This window comes from Paramormyrops kingsleyae, chromosome 10 (assembly GCF_048594095.1).
Source record: "Paramormyrops kingsleyae isolate MSU_618 chromosome 10, PKINGS_0.4, whole genome shotgun sequence".
Classification (NCBI taxonomy): domain Eukaryota; kingdom Metazoa; phylum Chordata; class Actinopteri; order Osteoglossiformes; family Mormyridae; genus Paramormyrops; species Paramormyrops kingsleyae.
This window is the reverse complement of record NC_132806.1, coordinates 12550060-12572430: the sequence shown is the minus strand read 5'-3', so window position 1 is coordinate 12572430 and position 22371 is coordinate 12550060. Positions and strand designations below refer to the sequence as shown.

Genomic DNA, 22371 nt, shown 5'->3' with positions numbered 1-22371 from the left:
CTGACGCGCGTGTCCAAACGTTCTAAAATGACTGTGGCAGACAGAGGCTGTCGGCCTTTTTGGGCCACCATAAAAAACAGGGCTTTTCCCTTTCTTTCTTTTTCTCTTTCCTTACATGATTTCGGCCGAGAGTGCGATAAACAGCGACATGAAAAATGTTCACACTCCGAAAGGCTTAAATATTAATGCGAGCCGGCGCGGCGGCCGATTGCAGCGCGCTTTCCGATGATTGATCGCGCGCTCACCTGCGCAGCATTTGCATGCCAGATGAAAAGGCAGGAGCCGCACGCGCGCCGCCGCCGCCGCGCTGGGATGTTCCGCCTGCGCCGCGTGTGAGTCCGTGCCGCCGTCCCCTCGTTTGTGAGCACATCACGCTGTTGCCTTCTTATTGCAGTTCTTTTATTACATTTCCATTTTTTATATTTTGTATACTGTTATTTTAGTCCAGATTTTTTATTTGTTTATTTTTATATATTTATTTCGCACTTGCTCGGTGCTGGGTGCGATCGTGCTTCGGAGTTTTAATACGTGGATGTTGCTCTCTATGCACCGATATTAACGGTGCTGTAAAGCTGCTCGCAATTACTGGGCATAAATCAACAAGAAGCACAAGATAAAAGAAAACCTAATATGGTGCTGTCTCCTGTTTACCTGTGACTTAACAAGTGAGCATTATAACTCCTGGAACATTTCAGCACCAAAATAATAAGAAATTCGAGTGTCTCTGGGTCCGTGCAGTGATATTACCGTTATAATAAGCCCCCGAAATGTTATTACGTGCTGATATTAGCCACCTACCAGCTTTTCAGATAATAAGTATCACCTAACAAAAAATTACGGTCGAGCACGGCAAATCGCATGCATATGCTCAAGCGGAGGTACTGCTTTCTTTCTTTTTATTTTAGTTTCCCCTGCGTTTGATTCAGGGCTTCAGTGTTTAGGTCAGGCTCCCCGTATCCTGTCTGGGCCATGTTGCACCAGCTGGGTAAGGTGTGGATGACAAGTGGGATCTTGGCTGGATAGTTGGATATGATCCTGATGGGTTTCTGCCTAAACCAACTGCCAGAAACTAGTCAGTCAGGGGGATTATCCATCCACCCATTTTCTATACCCACATCTCCTGTGCAAGAAACTATGGACACAAAGCAGAGAACAACCCAGGATGGTGCGCACATGTTCACTACCTGGCAATGCCTTGTGAAAACTGGAGAGAACAGGCAGTGACTCAAACGCTGGTCTCCAGAGGTGTGAGGCGATCCTGCTAATCAGACACCGCCATGCCCCACCCAGTTGGCCCAATGAGTGTACTGATACTTCCAAAATAGGCATGTCTTTGATTTAAAAGTACAGACGCTCCTCTACTTACGAACTTTCAGACATACGAACGAAGAGGACTGTAAGTCCACATTGTGTTCCTTGGGTTCCTGTTTCCTGTCCGCAACATCAATTTTTTTTTTTTCTGTGCGCCAATTCCGCCTAATATTACTTCTGGCCGCTACTCCCGCCACGTAGCAGCGTAGTGTGCGTACTCCCAGCATCCTAGTTCTTTGTACATGCGTATACCCTTAAAGAAATGTGGAATAACGACTTGCGCACAATTCAAGTTTCGAACGGCCCTTCGGAACACAAGTAGAGGAGTGTCTTTATAGGCAAGACTGGTATCTTAAAGAGGACATAAAAATATTTCTTAGAAAATATCCTGTGTACAACTGTAAACATAGACTCGTTTACCTTCAGTTTCGAAATGAAAAATATCTATTACGCCCAATGGGAACTTTCTAAAGCCCTAACTTTGTGAGACTAGTTTCTGTGGCTAAGTGAATGTGAATTTCTTGCATCATGAACCTCTTGAAGAAGAAAACTTCCCAAAGTTAACCAATAATAGACATCATTCCTGTAACAACTTTGAGAACTGTGTCCATGGTAACAGTTAGCTTTGAACCATTTGGTGGGGGGGGGGGAATCAATTTATAACCGTATTCAGAAATCTAGTGACATCCTAAACCCCTCCCCCAGCATGCCAGGTTGTATTTGTTATTAGTCATTGCATGTTTGCCTCTGTTGCGTTTTCAAGCTGAACGGGGGCTAAATTAACCGTCTTCTAAGCTTTGGAATAGCTGCGAGCCAGCCCCCGACACTGCGAACCAACTGCTTTCCATCTTGGTTTTCACATCTTGTGTCTCCAGGCCTCCTGCCATGTAAACCACAGAGCCAGCTCCGGCGACGAGAGTCTGCCGAACGACAGAACAATAACAATGTGGATGATGAGGAAAGCAGCGCACTGTGGTCCCTCAGCGGCCCCGTGTCCCCCGGCTCCTCCCGGGATTCCCGCCTTCCCGCCAGAGACGCACGCACTCCAACGTTGGCATGTGTGCGAGCCGTTATAGATGGGTGGGTGGGGGTGGGTATAATATGGTGTGATGAGGGCCACATGTCATTTTCAGGGTTTCTTTGGTAACCGTTGTCCTGATTGCTGGGCAGATTCACGCATCCTCGCGTAGCAATTGGGCCGCGTTTCAGTAGCGCTTGTCAGAAATTCAGTTATCGGCGGTAGCGGAAAAAATATTGAGGAGACAGCCGACGCCGTGGAGGTTGTGCTGTCACCCCGGCCCGGCTGCTGGGGGGGGTCACGGCTGGAGTACTCCTGTCTAGCCTGATTTGTTTTAGTTAACATTTGGCTGCTTAAACCGGCAAAGTAAGTAGCCGTGAGCTCTGTGAATCACTCCGGGTTGGGGGTGTCAGCCAAACAAGAAAATATATTTTTAAAACATAAAAGCCGTAAACTCTGTGTGTTTTCAGCTTCCTCTGACATTCTTACACAACACATCCAGTCTGATTGCGCGCGTCTGGAGAGCACTGATAATACAGCACAAATAAGCAGGAGAGCACACTTATTTTGGTCCTGGCTGCCACAGCTGTCACTGCATGTTTCGGTGTACCTTGACTCCTGATACGCACGCCCCCTTTCGCATGTTATTTTTTTCTGTTCCTTCCTCCTTTAAACTCCGCCGCAGCTGTAGCATGGCTGGCGACCGTGCCGCCGGGAACAGCGAACCGCAAACACTGGCAAAAGCAGCTCGAAAAGGCACTTTATTAAGTTGCTTCGTTCTTCTCGTTAATCCGGCTATGCGATACGCGTCAGTCGATGGGTACCTAGCGCACGTGAGATTAAAAACGCGAGAGCGGATCTATGCGCGCTCACGCGCTCCCTAATGCATTTGTGCAGTTTGCATCGGTGGGGAGATCAAGAGGTCCCTCCTCGCCCCCGCCATCCGGTTTGAGGTTCCGTCGGTGGGACCTCCTCGGTACCCAGATGGCGGATGGCGGCAGTGTCGTGGCGATGCTCGCGGCAGCTCAGTTGGATACGATGCCCTCAGCCTACAGCGCTGCCATTTTTCCCTTCTTATTCCTTCGAGCACCTTGCTTTGCATCGCAAGGTCACATTTCTCACCGGCTCACTGTGCGCAGGTGACAAATCTAAAGAGGCAAGAGTGATACTATATCCCCAGAGTGCCATCAGCCATGACTCAATGCCGTACAGAAGCCCTTAACGTCTTCCTGTGTTGGGAGGTGCTCTTTCCGGCACGCAAAGCTTTGGGTCTGTCCGGGTTTAGCCCCGACACGTTAAGCGCCAATGAAACAAGTTGGGGGTGTCTATTACGTCCCCAAAGGTTTGCTTTAAAAATTGCTTCAAATGAGCAGCAGCATAATCCTGTGGCATGTACACAGGACTGTCTTTCTTTCTCAGTGGCGGCAGTGATTTGAACTTTGCTAAGTGTGGAGCAGTGAAAGCCAGGAACGTGATGGGCCGTATTTAGCTCAGCTGTGTCTCGCAGCTTGCTGCACTGGGGGGAGTCCCTTTGTCCTTATTTCCCCCCCCCCCCGTCACCGTGCTCAACATCCCGACACATAGAGGGGGGGTGGCTTGACAAAATTCATGGCTGCGTATGAGGGCAGCGGGGCTGGTCGATGGGGAGGGAGGCCTCTCTGACTCGCCCTCATCAATGTCACGGCGCCGTCGGAGTGCCTGATCCGCCACCCGGGCCCTGGGTCGGTGGAACCTCCCTGGGTTTTGATCAGCTTTTCAAGTCGGCTTAATCCTGTCAGCACTGACAATGACGCCTGATCTTCTCTGTTCTCTGCCGGCATGGGAACCGGCCTACCGCTCCGACTATTCAAACAGAGCCCGATTCTCCTGGAATTCATAATCGTTCCTATTAAGAATTTAAATGTATCAAACATTGTGAATTTAAGGCAATGATCTGCATTCATCCGAACATAAGCCGGCCCGGGTGAATGCACAGACGTCATGTTGAAATTCCAGTAACGTCTGATATGCAAAAAAGGGGTGAGAGAAGAAAGAGGAAAAAGTCATTTCTCTTCTGGAAGGGGATGGGCGACAAGAAAAGGAGTCTGTGAGCATTAAGGGAGCATTCGGCGGCAGCGGAGACAGAGCGACAAGAGCCAGCCTTAACACGAGCCACCCGAAACGGCATGGCCGAGGCTGCCTAATGGGCCGCGGCTTGATGGAGAGTTCTCCCCCCGACCCACTGGCTGCGTGGGGAAGCGCCGTCCCATGGATGGATGGCGTGCCGCCCGTTTAGTGAGGGAGCTCTCCTCTCGGGACTCGACGCTCCTCCAGACGGGAAAGAGAAAACACGTCCCTCATTTATTCCAGACGAAGGCACCCTGCCTCGAGAACCAAGGGCCCGATTTGCGAGTGGCATCTACGCAAGTGGCCTGCGGGGGGCGCATCGGTTCGGCGTCTGCGGCTAGGTAGCCGGAGAGCAAAGCGCCGCGACCCCCCCGTACCGCCATCTTCCCGTCCGTCCACACTCAGCAGCCGCTCTGCGCTTGTGCGGGGTGGGGAAGGGCCAACCGTCATTTCAGATGGGGACAGTGACAAGGCGCCGTTTCTGTGCGATGCAAACACTAGGAGGCGAGTGGAGGAAATTGCATCTGGGTGCTAACGGCACTGGCGTCGCCCGCGGCCCTGATGCGTCTACATGTGGCACTGTTTACATTGCATTAACTCAGTGCTCTGCCTCGGAAAATCAGGTCGACGCCCGGCATGTGTTTGGGAGACATTAGTGTTGAGATGTTAGGCAATCTACAGTGAGTTGTGGTTACGCTGCGGTGAAGATAAGGTTGCAGCGAGGGGGGGCATCCATTTCACAGGAACGATGTGGCCAAAATGATGACGCCGATCTAATAATGACAGAGAAAATTATTAGCATAATACGTCAAATGCTGCCTCCTCTGTTTCGGATTTAATTAATATGAGCACGGCCATGTGGAGAACGCTGTAATACGTCTGGCTGTCGCGCGCTAACCGAATTTCATCTGCCCCTGTTGGAGGACATTATAAAACACATTTATTGCGGGAAAAATGAAGGAGAAGTCAAGTTGAGATGGACGTGTAAAGAACTCCTGATGTGTCTGCATGTGAATGTATGTGATAGTAAATATGTTTTTTGCTCTGTACTCATTAGAAGATTGCATTTGAGGAGGTGACTCAATGGCTGAAGGGGTCTGTCATCTGCAGGTTCCACGGACGCTTCGGCTGAAAGGAAAAACGTGAGACACCAGGTTTGTTTGAGCAGGGTGGCCCCCACATGTGGCGGAGTGATGTTGTGGACCTGCGACTGGCCATGAGAGAGGGTCGGCCCCCACGTGTGGCATGGTAATATCAGAACCCGCAGTGAATGCAGTGCTCACTGTTATCACTCACCCTGAGGACAGATAGTCATTGCTTACATATGCTCCTTTATGCCTTAAAACTCCTTATGGGGGTAATTTTACCGCAGTGATAGCTGATAGGATGTAAAACAGCAAAGCTTCGTCACCAAGCAAATCTGAGTAGTCTGGTCTTAAAGATCTCCATGGGATTTGGCCTGCAGGCTAATTAACAGTAGGGATGACTAGCACATGACACTTTCTGACTGCCTGTTCTCTAACTAAATCCACAGCTTGGATCTGCTCGGTTTGGCTTGGCATGCTGTAGGACCAAGGCCCCGCTGATGTAAGTTGTGAAACAGCTGATGATGAGTTCTGCTCCATGGAAGGGTTTAGGAGGGGCGCTGGGGGCACCAGGCAGGGGAACAGGGGTGTTCAACCTTTACTGCCACCAGGCTCCTGGAACGGCAGCTCTTCTGGTACCTGTGCCAGGCTGGTGGCAGTGCAGAAAGTTGGCCGGCAGTTGAAAGAGAATGGGTGAGAAACCTCGAGTGGAGGAGCTCTCCCCTGCCACCCCTCCCCCACCCCGCCCTCCAATGATGACTTCATCCCCCCCTTCGACACTCCCTCCCTACACCACTCGGGAGAAGAGTGATGCCCGGGAATAGGGCCCGCGGTAGGTATCAAAATTGCATCTTGCTCGCCCTCTTTTCTGCCTCGCCAACCGAAATTTCAGCTAATTTGCTGTTTATCCTTAAATATGCACAAGTGGAATAATTTAAGCCATGTCCTGATTTTATACACGGCCTGACAGCTTTCTGTCAGAATATGTAACCACTGATTATCATTTCAAGGAGGGCAAAGAGTTTTTAAAGGGCACAGGTTTTTTAAAGTTGGGAAAGGAATGCGTCCGTGTGCCGGGGTGGAGGGATCTTTGCCATGAATTTGTAATTTATCCTGCTGCGATGCTGGGGAATGGACCTCGCAGAACACTACCCGACACCTATACTTTGATCTGAGATGCTTTCAGTGCTAGGAGCAGTAAAGGTGAAAATAAATTATCAAGCATAATCTTTATTTATTTTTTTTTTCATTTCACTTCACCCTTTTCAGTCAGACCTAATTGAAGTTTTATACTCTGTTGACGCCTGACATTCCTCATCAGGTCAGCGAGATACAGTAACCCCCCCTAGGCCCTGTGCTGGTGCTGAACATGTACATTCATGTTTTGATTGCTGGTAATCTTCACTTTGGCCTGATAATTGCACATTGTTTCAGTGCCTGTTTGCTCTGTAGTGTGGCTTCCTGAAGGGGCTTATTTTGAAGGGTTTTCTTTCTTTTCCCCAAACTAAAACTGTGGAACAGAAGTAGCAATTTATTTATGTCATTAGGCATTTGATCTGCCAATTTGGACTCCATCACCATGTGGTTCTTTTTCTTTGTTTTAATTACAGTGTGTGCACCGGCCTGCTCATTAGCGCCATCCTCTAGGTCTGTGAGGTTCAGCTGTTTGGTGGGATGACATCCTTTCTGGGAATACTGGCACCTGTGTGGAATTCAATCCCCTGACTTAACAGAAGAAGCTTTTGCCTGGTGCTTAGTTGGGCTGTTTTGTGAGACGTGGCCACACCATCATTTAGGAGGCTTTCTGGACCTGTCCTGTAATGGGAAGTAGTTAACATATCACAAAGAGCTGTAGTTGTTGCCCCTACATTACGGTATTAGCAGTGAATATAGATCTGTAGAAATACATATTTTGTATCCACTTCTCCTGTGTTTCAGGCACCGTCTGGTCTTCAGACCTGTGGCCAAATTGAGTTGCATGTCTGTACTGAATGCCGACTGCTTTTCGATCTCATGGCATCTGTCTGATAATATGGAAGGCAAGATGTTGCACTTGACCCCTGCAGTAGTTTTGGAAGTGAATCACCTCTTACTGTAGCTGGCAGTGGATGAGGCCTCTAGCCGGACTCATATTAAGGAGCTCTCGAGAGAGTCGTCTGTTCAGACCACAACTGGCCGGGGCAACTCCCGCTCCTGTAATTGCCCCTCATTGGTGCACATGCCCTGCTCAGGTGCGTACAGGGACACAAATAGCCTGGATTTGTTTTCCCAGGCTTCTAAGTATGAAGAAGCCGCCTATTTTTGGACTGATGGCTTGCTCTAAACATGAAAAGGTTGTTTCAAGGTTGAACAAGCGTATCTCCTCTCGTCTCTTCCTCCAGATATCCCCAAGTGGGGTTGGCGTTTTGTTAAACTTTAAAGCCTCAATCATGTGATGAAATATCATTTTCAATGGTGGTGATGAAATCAACAAAATCGCAGATGGACCCACGGAACTTATAGTGATTTTCTGGCGAGGTGGGTGGGGGCATTTTAGTCATAATGGGGGATGATGTTAGGCTGAGTGTCGATATTCATTCCCATGGTTTGCCTCCTCAGTCCACTGAAACTTAACAACTTTTTTTTTTTTTTTTTTGCTGAATGGTTGCATTGTTTGCTCATAAAATCATCTCATGGGCAATTTTTCAGAGTAATGGACCCATTCAGATAATGTTATGTTTTCAGATTTTCACACTGTAACCGCTGAGAACGGCACTGCCCACTGCATGCTAATGTAAACGACTGACACCACCCTTCTCAAATTGCCATCCGATTTGGGCAATTTTCATACAGCAATTCATCTTGAAACTCAGGCAGGTTCCAGAAGGCGATAACCTAAATGTCAGTGGTAGCCTTGAGCCAAGAGGGGGTCCAATATTGTGAAGCGTGAAAGCTGTAAAAGATTGAGAGACAGTGGCGGGTTTGAATCTTGCATGGGACACAGCTGGCCCGTCCTTTACAAAGCTCCTTTAGAGAGACTGATGCAGAGAATATGTGGCTTCATGAAACCATCGCATCCATGGCATAGAATTGTATGCATGGCAAAGAGTGTCTGAGAAGAAAAGGAATAATTCAGTTTTTCTCCTTTTTGTACACTACATGCCCAAAGGAGGCACTTTTCCAGCAGTCAGGCTTCACCTGCGGGCTGCAGCCTTTGACAGACCTGCGCAGGAACCCTCCATATGTAGCTCAGAGGACCTGGAGAAGTGGCGCTTGGTGGAGGGGAAGCTAAAGTATCCAGCTCCTACACCGCTACGTCACACCATCTGGTGGAGATGGGGGCACCCCCCAAACCCGCCCCTTTTGGACACCAGCCAAAGACTTTGTCATCATTTACTAAACCAGATGCCAGTCACCCGTGTGTGTTGGAGCACAGCTGGGGTATTAGTGGCTTTTTTCCTTAGAAAATATTGACAGAAGTTGAGCAGGAATATTGGCATCTCTGGATGGTGATTTTTATATATAATACACAGGCAGACAGACAGACAGACATGACCTGCAATAGAGGGGTCTGACGGAACTGCCTGGGATATGGTCTGGGCTCCCGCCCGAGGTGGGTGGGTGGATTGATGGATTGATGGATGGATGGATGGATAGATATGGATCTCACTTCTTTTGTTCTGATTTTTGCTAATTACCTGTCATTTCTGAGTTGCCTCGAGTATCTTAAAAAGCCTTGCTGTTCAGAGTGTTTGCAGTAATGCCATTACTTTTTTACACATGCATCTACATAGGCATACACCTATGCCGTACGTTGATGGATTGCAAGTTCACCCTGTTTTCTTATTTATTATTTTTATTTTAAGATCAGGGCAATCAATCACTCCAAACCATTTTGTTTCACTAGCTGCAATTACCCTTGTGTGATGGCAGCCATTTGTTACCGCGTTTGAATCTGTGTCACGCCGCTTTTCCTCTAGCAGGTCAGCGGTGCTCCTCTGCCCCGCGTTCACTTCTTCCCTGTTTGGCATTTTGCTGCAAAAAAAAAAATATGTATTCCGTTGATCTCAGAATGGGGGCAGATTGAAGGCGGAAAAGCACTGGGGAGATGGCGGAACGTATGACCTCCCAAAACCGCCTTTCTCCGTGCGCTTGCCTGAATTTCTTCGGTGAGCGAAGCTGTCATTTGATGAACATGAGAGAGTATCAGCGAGTGGCTTCTCCTCCCACGTGTACAGGAGAAAGGCATTTTGAAGTCCATTCTCACGTTCAGCTGTTTGTGTGGTTCACGGCCGGCTGATGGAGGGATGGAGGTCATGCCTCGCCTGCCGGGGCATTCTGCTCTGGGGTCACGGCCCTCCTGCTGCTCTCCGGCTGCTTTTGGCACATTTAAGATGGACTGTGCACACCACTGGGAACGGTTTCTTACAATGTTTGTGCAACTGGCCCTAAAAACAGCCAATCCTGATCTTAATAGCAGGATCATCTTAAGGGAGAAGAGGCTGCCGGTTATGGTCACCGTTCGCTGGCTATCTCTAACGCTTCATTCTACAGGCAGTATCACATTAACTAGAAAACATGTAGTGGCGGCTTTTGTTTTCTGTCAAATTGTCAGTCTCTCCAGCAATTCTGCACTCTCAGAAATGAGCGCGAAATCAACCGACCTCTGCACTATTTGCAAAGAGCTTGCAGCTTTTCAAATTTACCGCAGCTTTTTCTGCAAAAACTGCCCAAATCAACTGACTGCTTGCATTTGGACCATAACGTGTCTCATGACTCCATCGCAGTGCAAATTCATGTGTATTTTTTGCTAGGCTGCGCTGCGGGGATGATGAGCACAGCAAATTTCATTTACTAAATCACCACTAAAGACCATGCAAAACGATTCCTAAATTTTTTTTGTACGAAAGTGGAGGCAAACTTTTGTAACATTGTGGTAGAACACCTACAGCCATATGGATGTAAGAAATTGTTCAAATTTTCCAGACAGCCTTTAAGTGTCCATGTTAAGGTGATGCATTGTTTGCTTTCTGCTTAGTATAGTAGGAGTTTTCTGTAAAATGGATGCATTGTCTACATTTTAAGTTGAGCAATTGATTGCATCCTATATTCTGCCATATTCTGTTAAGTGGAGGCATTGTAAAGAGCTGAGATGAACAGGATCTACGTTAAACAAACAAAGGGCACTTTGGAAATGAAACTACATTTTTCTGTTAACATATTTGATTTTATTTATTTTTATTTTGCTGCTAATGTTGAATTGAGTATTTTTTTTACTAAGACTTAACTGGAACCAAAAGACAGTATTTTCTTTAATAAATATAATTGAGCCCTTGAGTTTGGAAAAGAAATAAAAAGATCACAGAAACATGATTATTTATGTGATATAAAAATAAACATGCAAAGGAAGTAATTAAATATATGTATTTCTTCAGTGTCAGTAGTTAAAAAAAAACTGAAGTTGAACTTGCAATTTTGCCCATTTATGCAAATATTTCTGAAAAAAAGCACATAGAACTCTGTAAGTTGCATCACAGATTTTGAGAAAAGCTGCTTCAAAATGAAGGTGTTTGGCTACAACAATAACAAAAAATGTCTGCAACATCCCATAGGGATTTGAGTCTAATGGTGGAAAATATTGAAGTGCATGATGATGGCCACCAGGTGGTGCTGTGCACTACTCGCAACCCACATTCATTGCAATGGGGTCTTTTGGGAATTTGGGGGGGGTGGGGGGGTTGGAGGACAATATGCAGTACTGGATCCAACTGAGGATGTACATCTGTCAGTTCACTGAAACCTGATTCTTAAAAATGTCAAGTACTATATCGCGCTTATATTGAGACAATACCACTGCTATCTTTAAAATTTTAGTGAAAAACGATAAAAAGTGGCACTGTGGATGTTCTGCAAAAAACAGATCAGGATGCTTCCAGTGACATGACTGTGTTGGCATCTGCAGGCAGACATTGCTTTCCAGAAATACAGCAACAGCTACAACATGGTAACTGAACATGAATGGCCATGTGGCATTATTGCAGAACTTTTTTCTGCAGGAGCAAATGGCTGAATTCTCATAGATTACCACCAAAAAATGCGTAAACATGATTCATAGGGTTCATTGTAATTAACAAGTGAGTCCAGTAAGGGTAAGGCTTTCAAATGGACGATTCTGGATGATGGCGTATCAAATCATCAGTGTGAAGCTAGTGCTACGAATTAGTAAGTGTAGAAGGCAGAAATACCCTCATGTATGTAAAACTGTTTTTTAACTTTAAATTTTCAAGCATGAGGTTTCTGGTGTCTCTGTTCTAAAACAGGCTAATTGATGATGACAGCTAAGAATTGCATAGCCTATGACAGATAATAATAATAGGTTTCATTTATATAGCACTTTTCACAATTGCAAGGTCGCACGTCTGTAATCAGGACGAAACAGTAGAGAAATGTTCATGGAGAAGAAGATGATAGATAGATAGATAGATAGATAGATAGATAGATAGATAGACACGAAAAGAAAACTGATGCTTCTGGTAGCTGAAATACAAACAAATACGCACAAAAGCAATAATGCTGATAATTTTGCAGAAAAGGCCATTGTCATTTGTAAGTCATACAAGCATATTAATATACGCATTGAAAACATTGTGCCACATTAATATGTGAGTTACAAGGATTATGACTGCTTATCTACTAGGGTGAAAATTATTCTGTAGATGTTTATATATAGATATATAGGCCTATATTTGTTGCCAGTGGTAAACATCTATCAGTTAATCTCCTAATTACTTATCCTGGTTGAGGTCATAACCATAGTATACCGTGCAGTTACAATTAATTTAATACAATAGAGTTTGTCGTGCAGTTGTCACCACTGCGTCAGTCACAAGCTACTAGTAGCCCACATAATGCTTGTAAGAAACTGGATGTATTTTTAATTATCTTTTGTATGTTGTGTATACAGATGATATTAAACTATTTTTCTTTGTCTTAGACTGAGCACCATTGCTTTACCGTTGCCAACCCAAATCAGCATGATACAGTAGATAGCAGTATGATGTATGATACAGTAGATGATAATCATTATGATGCAGTTAAGGTCGATGCAGTGAAAATCAGTATGATGCAGTAGAAGTTGACTTACAGAAAATCAATATGACGCAGTAGAGGTCGATGCAGTAAAAATCAGTATAATGCCGTAAAGGTCGATGCAGTGAAAAGCAGTATGATGCAACTGAGACGTATGCAGTGGAAATCAATATGATGCAGTAGAGGTTGATGCAGTGAAAATCAGTATGATGCCGTAAAGGTCAATGCAATGAAATCAATACAATTTCTACCGCATTTCTTTGTTGTACCTCCACCAAAGATTTGTTGACAAAGTGAAATTTAATTGTTAATGAGCAAACTATATGAAATGCTCCACTTCATAGTGTCATAATCTGAGTAAAATATAATTGGACCAAATTATATGATACAAAATAAAATAAAGCCAATTATTAAATTGAGTCAAACCCAGAATGAGCTGTAGCAATGTTACACACCTTAAAAATCTGTGGTAGCCCTCCAACAGACCCAGCAGAACCTTTTTCGTTCAGGACATATGGATCAATTGTTAGGCAGCTCATTTTAGTAGATTTTTAGGAAATACACTGCCAGTGCAGATGTAAATGTGTACACCACTTAAAATTGGCTATTTTGTTGCTGACAGAGTCTGAAAACTCATTTTATAACTTCTGGTTAAGTGTAATTGATAGGCCAGCATGGAATTAGTTATGTAACATATTTATAAAAACTGTCATAATGCTGATCTGTGTGACTGTCATCATTCATGACAACAATAATCTTATAAGTTTCACATTTTAGCATTGACTGAAGGAATATATTGATGTTTGCACAGTGTTCAGGTATCACTTTAATGCTGCAAGTTTGGAAGTTGCAAATTAGTATATTTAAGTATACTGTATGTGGTTAATCAAGTAATTAATTTAGTAATTAGGGCTTTGCTACCTGGTTAATCAGTTGAAACAAATAATGGTAAGTATGCCCCCGACTGCAAGAACATGTTTAGGCATCACTGACTGTTCTCAGCAGAATCAGTCCAGCCATGAATCACCAACAGATATATGTGAAGAAGGCTGTAGGACTGACGTCATGCTAATTGCCTACTGCCTATGTTCTTCAGCATTCTGATGTCATGGTCATTACATCCTACACCCTGCCACATTTGGATGTCATGTTAATTACCTCCAAAATCCTTCAGAATTTTGATGTCATGGTAATTACATCATACTGGTAATTACATCAACATTCTGATGTCATGTTAAATTCCTCCTTCATCATCTTGTATCCTGATGTCATGTTATGTCCTTCATCCTGCCACATTCTTATGCTAATTACCATTTACATTCTGATGTCATGCTAATTACACCCTACGTCTTTCTGTATTTTGATGTCATGGTAATTACGTTCTGAATCCTGCCACATTCTGATGTCATGTTAAATTTCTCCTCCATCCTCCGGTATCCTGATTTGATAAGTCCTTAATCCTGCCATATTATGATGTCATTATGATGACAAGCTATATCCTCCGACACTCTGTTGTGCTGTTTATATTTTTCATTCTTATATTGTGATGATCCTATTCTGTATTCATATTTTTTCTCCAGGCTTTTGGATTTTTAATTACCTTCAACATTCTGACATGATGCTAGTTACCTTCCACAGTATGTTGCGATATCATTTCATTATATTTTACTTTTTTACATAACCTTGGTTATCTCCCACATTTGGATATAATGTTAGTCATCTCCCACATGCTGATGTTACATTATCTCTGATATGTTACTTATCTACCTAACTACTTGCGGTAGTTATCTCCCACATTCTGATATCATGTTGCTTATCTCCCACATCCTGATCTAGTGTTAGTTATCTCTCATTCTGACAGCGTGGTAGTTCATTTAATTATTTGTTTAAACCTATATCATTTGATCTTGGCATACAATACCTTTTTGGAAAGCTCTATATCTAAGCTACAATGCATTCCAATTTCAGCTCTCCATATTTTCACTTTCACAATGGGCAAAAATATTGGGAAACACCTCTTAATCATTATATTCAGGTGTTTCATTCAACCCCATCGCTACAAGTGTATAAAATGAAGCACCTAGTCATATAGTCATGTTTCCAAACATTTGTGAAAGAATGGGTTGTTTTGAAGAGCTCAGTGAATTCAAGCATGGTGCTGTCATAGGATGCCACTTTGGCAATAAGTTAATTCATGAAATTCCTTCCTTGCTAGATATTCCATAGTCAACTGTAAGTTGTGTAAGTCAACACAAAGACTGTGTGCTGGGAGCTTCATGGTATGGGCTTCCATGGCCAAGCAGGTGCATGCAAGCCTCACATCAGCAAGCACAATAGCAAGCATCAAGTGGTGTGAAACATACTGCCACTATGGAAATGTGGTCTGTGGAGTGAAGAATCACGCTTCTCTGTCTGCCAGTCAGATGGAGGAGTCTGGGTTTGGTAGATGCCAGGAGAACATTACCTGCCTGACCGCATTGTGCTGACTTTAAAGTTTGGTGGATGGTATGGGGCTGTTTTCAGGGGTTGGGTGCCTTAGTTTAAGTGAAGGGAACTCGTAATGCTTCAGCATCCCAAGACATACCAAGACATTTTGGACAACTGTTCCAACTTTGTTGGAACAATTTTATGGAAGGCCCTTTTCTAATACAGCATGACTGTGCCCCAGTGCACAAAGCAAGGTCCATAATGACATGGTTGGATGAATTTGGTGTGAAAGAACTTGTTTGGCCCACACAGAGCCCTGGTCACCACCACATCGAACACCTTTAGGATGAACTAGAATGGAGATGGCGAGCCAGGCCTTCACATCCAACATCAGTTCAACCAAGGAGACCTCAATAGATAGTTGACAAGTGTTTATTTGTTGAACAAATTTAAATGGGTATGTGAACAGTGATTTGGCAAAGCCCGTCTCTTGGTCGTTGGTTCCATCGACTCTGAAGCTGACAGATCTGGCTGGGCGACCAGGCAGGAGGCGAAGGAGCCAAACCCCGGACCAGGACGGGGAGCCGAAGGTGGTGGAAGTGAGGAGGTGGGAGAACGAATAGCTGTAACGGCAAAGAAGTGGGTTAGATTTACTGTTTATAAAAAACCTGGACCTCTGTGATTGGACACGCTGGCGTTCATTAGGTCTCCTTATTTGAACTTTCATATTCACTTTCATTACCTGACCTTACAAATGCTATTCTTGGTGAATGGGCAACAATTCCCACAAACACAATCCAAAATCTCCAAAAGCCTTCCCAGTAGAGTGACAGCTATTTTAACTACAAAGAGGGGACCAATTCCACATTGATGCCTATGGATTTAGAATGGGATACCATTACAGTTCCTGTAGGTGTTATGGCCAGGTGTCCCAATACTTTTGTCCATATATTGTACATTTTTAAGAGTTTCAGAACCAAAAGCCAAACCTAAGCTAATAAAAGTTACCTTCTTCTATTTTATTTATCAGTTTATTGGTTTAGAATTATCAAATTTAACTGGAGTTTATCAATTATTAATGGTAACTTTTCGGTTCTCTCACATTCTGACCGTGTGTTAGTTACCTCCGACATGGTGATGTTATCTCTGACATTCTGACATAGTGCTAGTTATCTACCCCATTGTAATGTTGTGTTAGTTATCTCCCACATTCTGATGTTGTGTCAGTTATCACCCACATTCTGACTTTGTTAGTTATCTACCATATTCTGACGTTGTGTTAGTTATCTTCCACATTCTGACGTTGTGTTTATCTCCCACATTCCAATGTTGTGTTAGTTATCTCCCACATTCTGATGTTGTTTATCTCCCTCATTCTGATGTTGTGTTAATTTCCCACATTCCAATGTTGTGTTAGTTATCTCCCACATTCCAATGTTGTGTTAGTTATCTCCCACATTCCAATGTTGTGTTTGTTATCTCCCACATTCCAATGTTGTGTTTGTTATCTCCCACATTCCAATGTTGTGTTTGTTATCTCCCACATTCCAATGTTGTGTTTGTTATCTCCCACATTCCAATGTTGTGTTTGTTATCTCCCACATTCCAATGTTGTGTTAGTTATCTCCCACATTCCAATGTTGTGTTAGCTATCTCCCTCATTCTGATGTTGTGTTTGTTATCTCCCACATTCCAATGTTGTGTTTGTTATCTCCCACATTCCAATGTTGTGTTTGTTATCTCCCACATTCCAATGTTGTGTTAGTTATCTCCCTCATTCTGATGTTGTGTTTGTTATCTCCCACATTCCAATGTTGTGTTTGTTATCTCCCACATTCCAATGTTGTGTTAGTTATCTCCCGCATTCTGATGTTGTGTTTGTTATCTCCCACATTCCAATGTTGTGTTTGTTATCTCCCACATTCCAATGTTGTGTTTGTTATCTCCCACATTCCAATGTTGTGTTTGTTATCTCCCACATTCCAATGTTGTGTTAGTTATCTCCCTCATTCTGATGTTGTGTTTGTTATCTCCCACATTCCAATGTTGTGTTTGTTATCTCCCACATTCCAATGTTGTGTTAGTTATCTCCCGCATTCTGATGTTGTGTTAGTTATCTCCCTCATTCTGATGTTGTGTTTCTTATCTCCCTCATTCTGATGTTGTGTTAGTTATCTCCCACATTCCAATGTTGTGTTTGTTATCTCCCACATTCCAATGTTGTGTTTGTTATCTCCCACATTCCAATGTTGTGTTAGTTATCTCCCTCATTCTGATGTTGTGTTTGTTATCTCCCACATTCCAATGTTGTGTTTGTTATCTCCCACATTCCAATGTTGTGTTAGTTATCTCCCGCATTCTGATGTTGTGTTAGTTATCTCCCTCATTCTGATGTTGTGTTTCTTATCTCCCTCATTCTGATGTTGTGTTAGTTATCTCCCACATTCCAATGTTGTGTTAGTTATCTCCCTCATTCTGACATTGTGTTAATTATATCCCACATAGTTCTACATTGTGATATCATCTTAACTACCTTGTATAACCACTTGTTGGTCAGTACATATACTGAACAAAAATATATATGCACGCTTTTGCTCCCAATTTGCAACAGTGTGAAAATGCCTCACAAAAAGCAAAAGGGGGAATCAATTCTTAACATAATTAAAGTGTGGATGCAGAGTTTATCAGGAGAAATGGTAAATTTGGCATACTGCAGGAGGAGGGGCAGAAAAACAGGAGAAACTTGGGGAAATCAGAGTTTTGCCAGATGTCTCAAGTTTTGAGGGACGATGCCATTGGCATGGTAGGTGCAGCTTTGTCCACTAGATTGTTGCCAGAGTCATGAATGCCTATTTCTGGACCATAGACCAGCCATACATCTAACTGGCTTCACAATCGCAGACCTCGTGGTTCAATGCTCACCAGATACAGTGCACACTACAGCATGTTCCAGCTCCCAGTAAAGTTACACAGCTTCACACAGAAGTTGAACAGTAGGACAGAATTCCACAACCCACAATGAACAACCTGATTAGCTCTGAGGAGATGTGTTGTGCTGCCACAGACAAATGGTGGTCATACCACCAGGAATCCTTTGCTAGTGGTCACACTACGAAGGATTTTTTTTCCATGATGCCTTGTTTCTCATGATATCTGTGACCAAGACAACCTAATGAATTATTTTCAGTAGCCAGATTCCCATTTCTTAATTTCCTTTGAATAAAGTTATTGAAATGATCAATAGTTTTTAAATGAGTATGTATACCATCGTAATTTTTGATGGGGTTGGGTGTTTTGTTCTAAAATCAATTTAAGAAGTAATATTTGGATAGTGCAGTAAAGTTTAGGATGCATATTAAATGTGTGTGAGAGGCTGAATACTTGGAAGGCTCCCTACCTGTAGATACTGATAGCTGTTCCTTCTATATTACTTGACAAGTGATTATCATTTTATTTGTGTTAAATTCATGGTTATCTTGAGTTCTTCAAGGTTCTACTCTAAGTCTGACTATATCATTTTGACAAAGCATGTGGAGTATGGCTAAAATGCGTCTTGACCTGTTAGGCTGACCTCCAGCAATACAGTCTTGAGATTTATTCTGCAAATCATGTATTTTTCATTTGGCTGTTGAGCTACAGTATGTCATCCAGGTGAAGAGCTTGCATCTTGTCTCTTTGCTGGAAACCTGAGTTTGGCTCCTAGCCTTGATGTAATCTGTGAGTTTGTCAAGTTGTCAGGGGACTTACTATAGAGTGACATGGATTTTCAGACAATGGCATCTCTAGGTGCTTGTGTGAATGGATGAAGGTAAAGCTTGGTGCAGATCTTTGGAGAATAAAGCCATTAGCCTCAAGACACAATTACTGTTATTTTTTCTTTTTTCAAATCTCAGATGTATATTAAACTTGCGCAGCCTTGATTTCTACATAACACTGGTTGTCTCTTAAATGTCGAACTCTTTGATTTCGAGGTTGTCGGGCCACATTGCAAGGTGCCTGGTCCTATTTGAAGGGTCAGACACTCATTTGATTTCTGTTTTCCCCGAGTCAGGCATGCTGCGTTCACTATAATGGCTCTGTGATGCTGCCTAGGGAAGCTTGTGCAGACATCAAGGCACGGTGCCTTCACTCGCCTGTGGCTCTGCACTCGCAGATGTAATTTGGGAACGCTCTTCCTCCAAATGGTGTCATGTTCAACATTTGGTGAATGTGGGCAGTGTTAATATCTCACTCGCTCTGCCATTCTCACTTGACAAGCGAAAACGGCGTTTGTTGAGAGTGCAGAAAATCCTTTGTAATCCATTTTTTAATTTTTTCCCCATTTCTGAGCCGTTATGCAATGGCACACTTTTTCATACTTGACAACTAACATTGACAGAGTTTGGCATCAAACTGACCCTCGGTTCAGTGTTAGGAAGGTAGACCTGTATGAATTTTCTGCCTGTCTAGGCGCTAATCATTTAGAATTCCTGCCTTGGTGTGATGTGGATCTGGCGATGTTCCGTACTCCCCCTTCAGCTAATACAAATGATTCTATGAATGCCCAAGGCTGAATAATCCACAGCCTGAACGAGCTGGCTCCATAAATGAATCAAATGAATCGACCCATTTTTCAAAAATCAAATGATTACTTCAAAAAAGCAACCAAAGAATTTCTTGGCTCAAGGTGGTTGAGGTAATGGTTCAGAAAAGACAGCCATTGATGGATTGATTCTGAATGCACCTCTCTGTGTGATACCATTTTGGAATTGACTCATAAACCTATTGTAAACTTCGCTCTGAATTAGAGTTGTCAAGGAACCTATGAAGAATTTCACATTCTAAATTCCAGTTTTCTTTTTCATTTCAGTGATCCTAATTGCCATGTTCTCTTAATGGTCTGACCATCACTGCTGTCAGTTTGAAAGGTTGTGTTCATTTGTGCCAGTACAGATCTAAGAGTATTAATGAGATTATTCTTTTGAACACAGTTTTTTCAGACAGAATGAACATGTGAAGTACATGAGCTGTTGCGTCCCATGAATTCTCCAGCCAAATGTGACAATGCAAATGTTAGGAGAGTCAGGTGAGAGAACCTTGACGGTGTCCTGGGCAGAGTTTTTCCTAAATGCTTCAACTTGCTCGGTAGTCAAATCTGCATCTCAAGTCTTACCTTAAGAAGGAATTGGTTTTGACGGTTCATAGTGTACTCTACCTTGAGTTTCTTGGCATGAGCAAAAAGATTCATGCAGTGGGTGACTTTTATCTATGTCTTGGGTCCCACTGGGCTTCAGCTGGCAGTATGTTATCTCATGGTACTTGTAGTACAGGCTCCAGGCAATGGTGTAAATTGGTAGTACTGAAGTTGTCATCCACTAATGTACCCAGTTCCCAACTGCTTTTTACTTGGCTTGGTTCCACATTAAGGGTCTCCAATCCAAGTTGGCAGTTGGTGCTGAGCAGCATTATTTTAAATTTATGTATTTAGTTTATGTATTTATGTATTTTGACTTTAGTTTCAATTCTGTTGATGGGTCTATGTTTTAGATTAGATTTAAATCTATACAACAAATCCAGTATTCGGTTTCAATCAAGTTCAATAATAATAATCATAATAATAATAATATGACTTTTTCCATAGGCTTTGTTCCCTTAGTTTTTGTTAAAGGCTTTGGTCATAAGTACTGAAAAATTCCGGTAGTTGAAATTTCGATCCTGTTTTACACTTCAGTTCTTTAGATTTAAAAGTACATCTCACTTGCTCAGCATTTGAGAGAGTTCATGCAGTCCTTTAAAGTGATTAGGAGCAGAGCAGACAGATGGGCTGTGTGGAGGTGACAATAGCACACCTTCCGTGAAGGGAACACTCTCCAATTGTATGACATCGTAGAGTTATTGAAATGAAATCGATTTGACAGGGATGTATATTATTCAGCACTTAATTATTGCATTGTGTTTTCTGAAGATATTCTGAAGATATTATTTTTGTTACTGCTAATGGTACTGCTGTTACTTGTGTGTGTGTGTGTGTGTGTGTGTGTGTGTGTGTGTGTGTGTACAGAAGTAATAGCAATACCATTAGCAGTACCAAAAATAATATCTTCATGTACACACACGCATATATATAGTATTTAATGCATTTGAATAGTAGTCACGGTTAAAGAGTGAACAGGAGCCTTTACATGCGGGGCTGGAAACAGGACATGGCTAATGGAGGGGGTACAGACAGGCTTAACGAAATCAGCAAGGACGTCACATAGCAGCAGAGCAGCTCCACCGCTGGCGGTGGGGGAACCCACAAGGGCACAGGATCCGTGTGCATTTTCAGGGCTGACAGAACATGGAATTCCGTGTTGTATCATCCATGGGAGCAAGGGATGGCCCACTTCCCACCTGACGTGGACTCAACTGGGTATAATATGTCACCACTCATTTTAGGATGGTGATTATGAGGGTCTCATGTTGCGTTTATGTTGCCGTATTTACTGATGAAGTGCTGGAAACTGCCTGGTATAGCAGCAGATCGATAGCATTTCCCCACATCTGCTCATCGCGTCTCTGGGGAGGAGATGAGGAAAACAAAGTAAAAACAAGCCATTTCTGCACCTAATGTTTTGTAAAATGAAGCTGAGAGCTACTGATAGTAACTAGTCTGGCTTGCTCTTCAGAAGAGGTGTGAGAATGTTTTTAACAGCCTCCTACTCTGAGGTAGGGTTTTTTTAAGCTCCCGCTCTTGCTTTTAGCATCATTCCTTGGAGTAATTCTTGGATCCTTCATGAAGACCGACTCTTCTCTGAAGTCCGGCATCACTCAGCTCTAATGGAGGACTGTTTTCAGTGCAAATGGCCGCCGTCCAGCCACCGCCTTCCTGTGATTGGCCCGAGATGCTGTCACTCACACTGTTTTTCTCTTTTGCTGTGTACTTGGGGCTAAACTGACAGATACAGAGGCTACAAACCCACCCCTGGCAAGGCGGCATGTCTGAATTGCAAATGAAGACATGCAAATTGTAGATGTGCACATAGGAGTTGGGGGTGGTGGTGGGCACAGAGGATGGTAATGATCTACCCCTCCCCCCCCCAGTTTATCCGCCTCTCCCAGGAGTCTCCCAGAATGCCCCAGGGCAGGACGCACCAGGGGTGCCTAATTGAGAAGCTGAGACTACCTCCAAGCAGAAAGAGATTTAGCATGCTTCTCCTGGAGTGCTTTCACAAGTTCTTCAGATTGAGCTTTTTAAACCACCTGCCTGCCTCGTTTAATAGCCCTTGTCTTATTGGAGCAAGACGTGCTACTTCACATTTGAATCACACATGCCCTTTAACAGGCAGGCAGAGCCAAACAACATCTAATGAGCCTTTTAGATTCTACTGTTAAACC

The 22371-nt window shown here is 43.5% G+C and overlaps 1 long non-coding RNA gene across 1 annotated transcript; it reads left to right on the top strand.

The window, feature by feature from the left end:
• The first annotated feature begins 227 nt into the window (after positions 1-227).
• LOC111834996 (uncharacterized) lies at positions 228-6235 on the top strand. Its single transcript, XR_002836121.1, has 4 exons — positions 228-332; positions 5546-5683; positions 5970-6022; positions 6132-6235. It is a non-coding gene; the product is annotated as an uncharacterized lncRNA (long non-coding RNA).
• The last annotated feature ends 16136 nt before the right edge of the window (positions 6236-22371 follow it).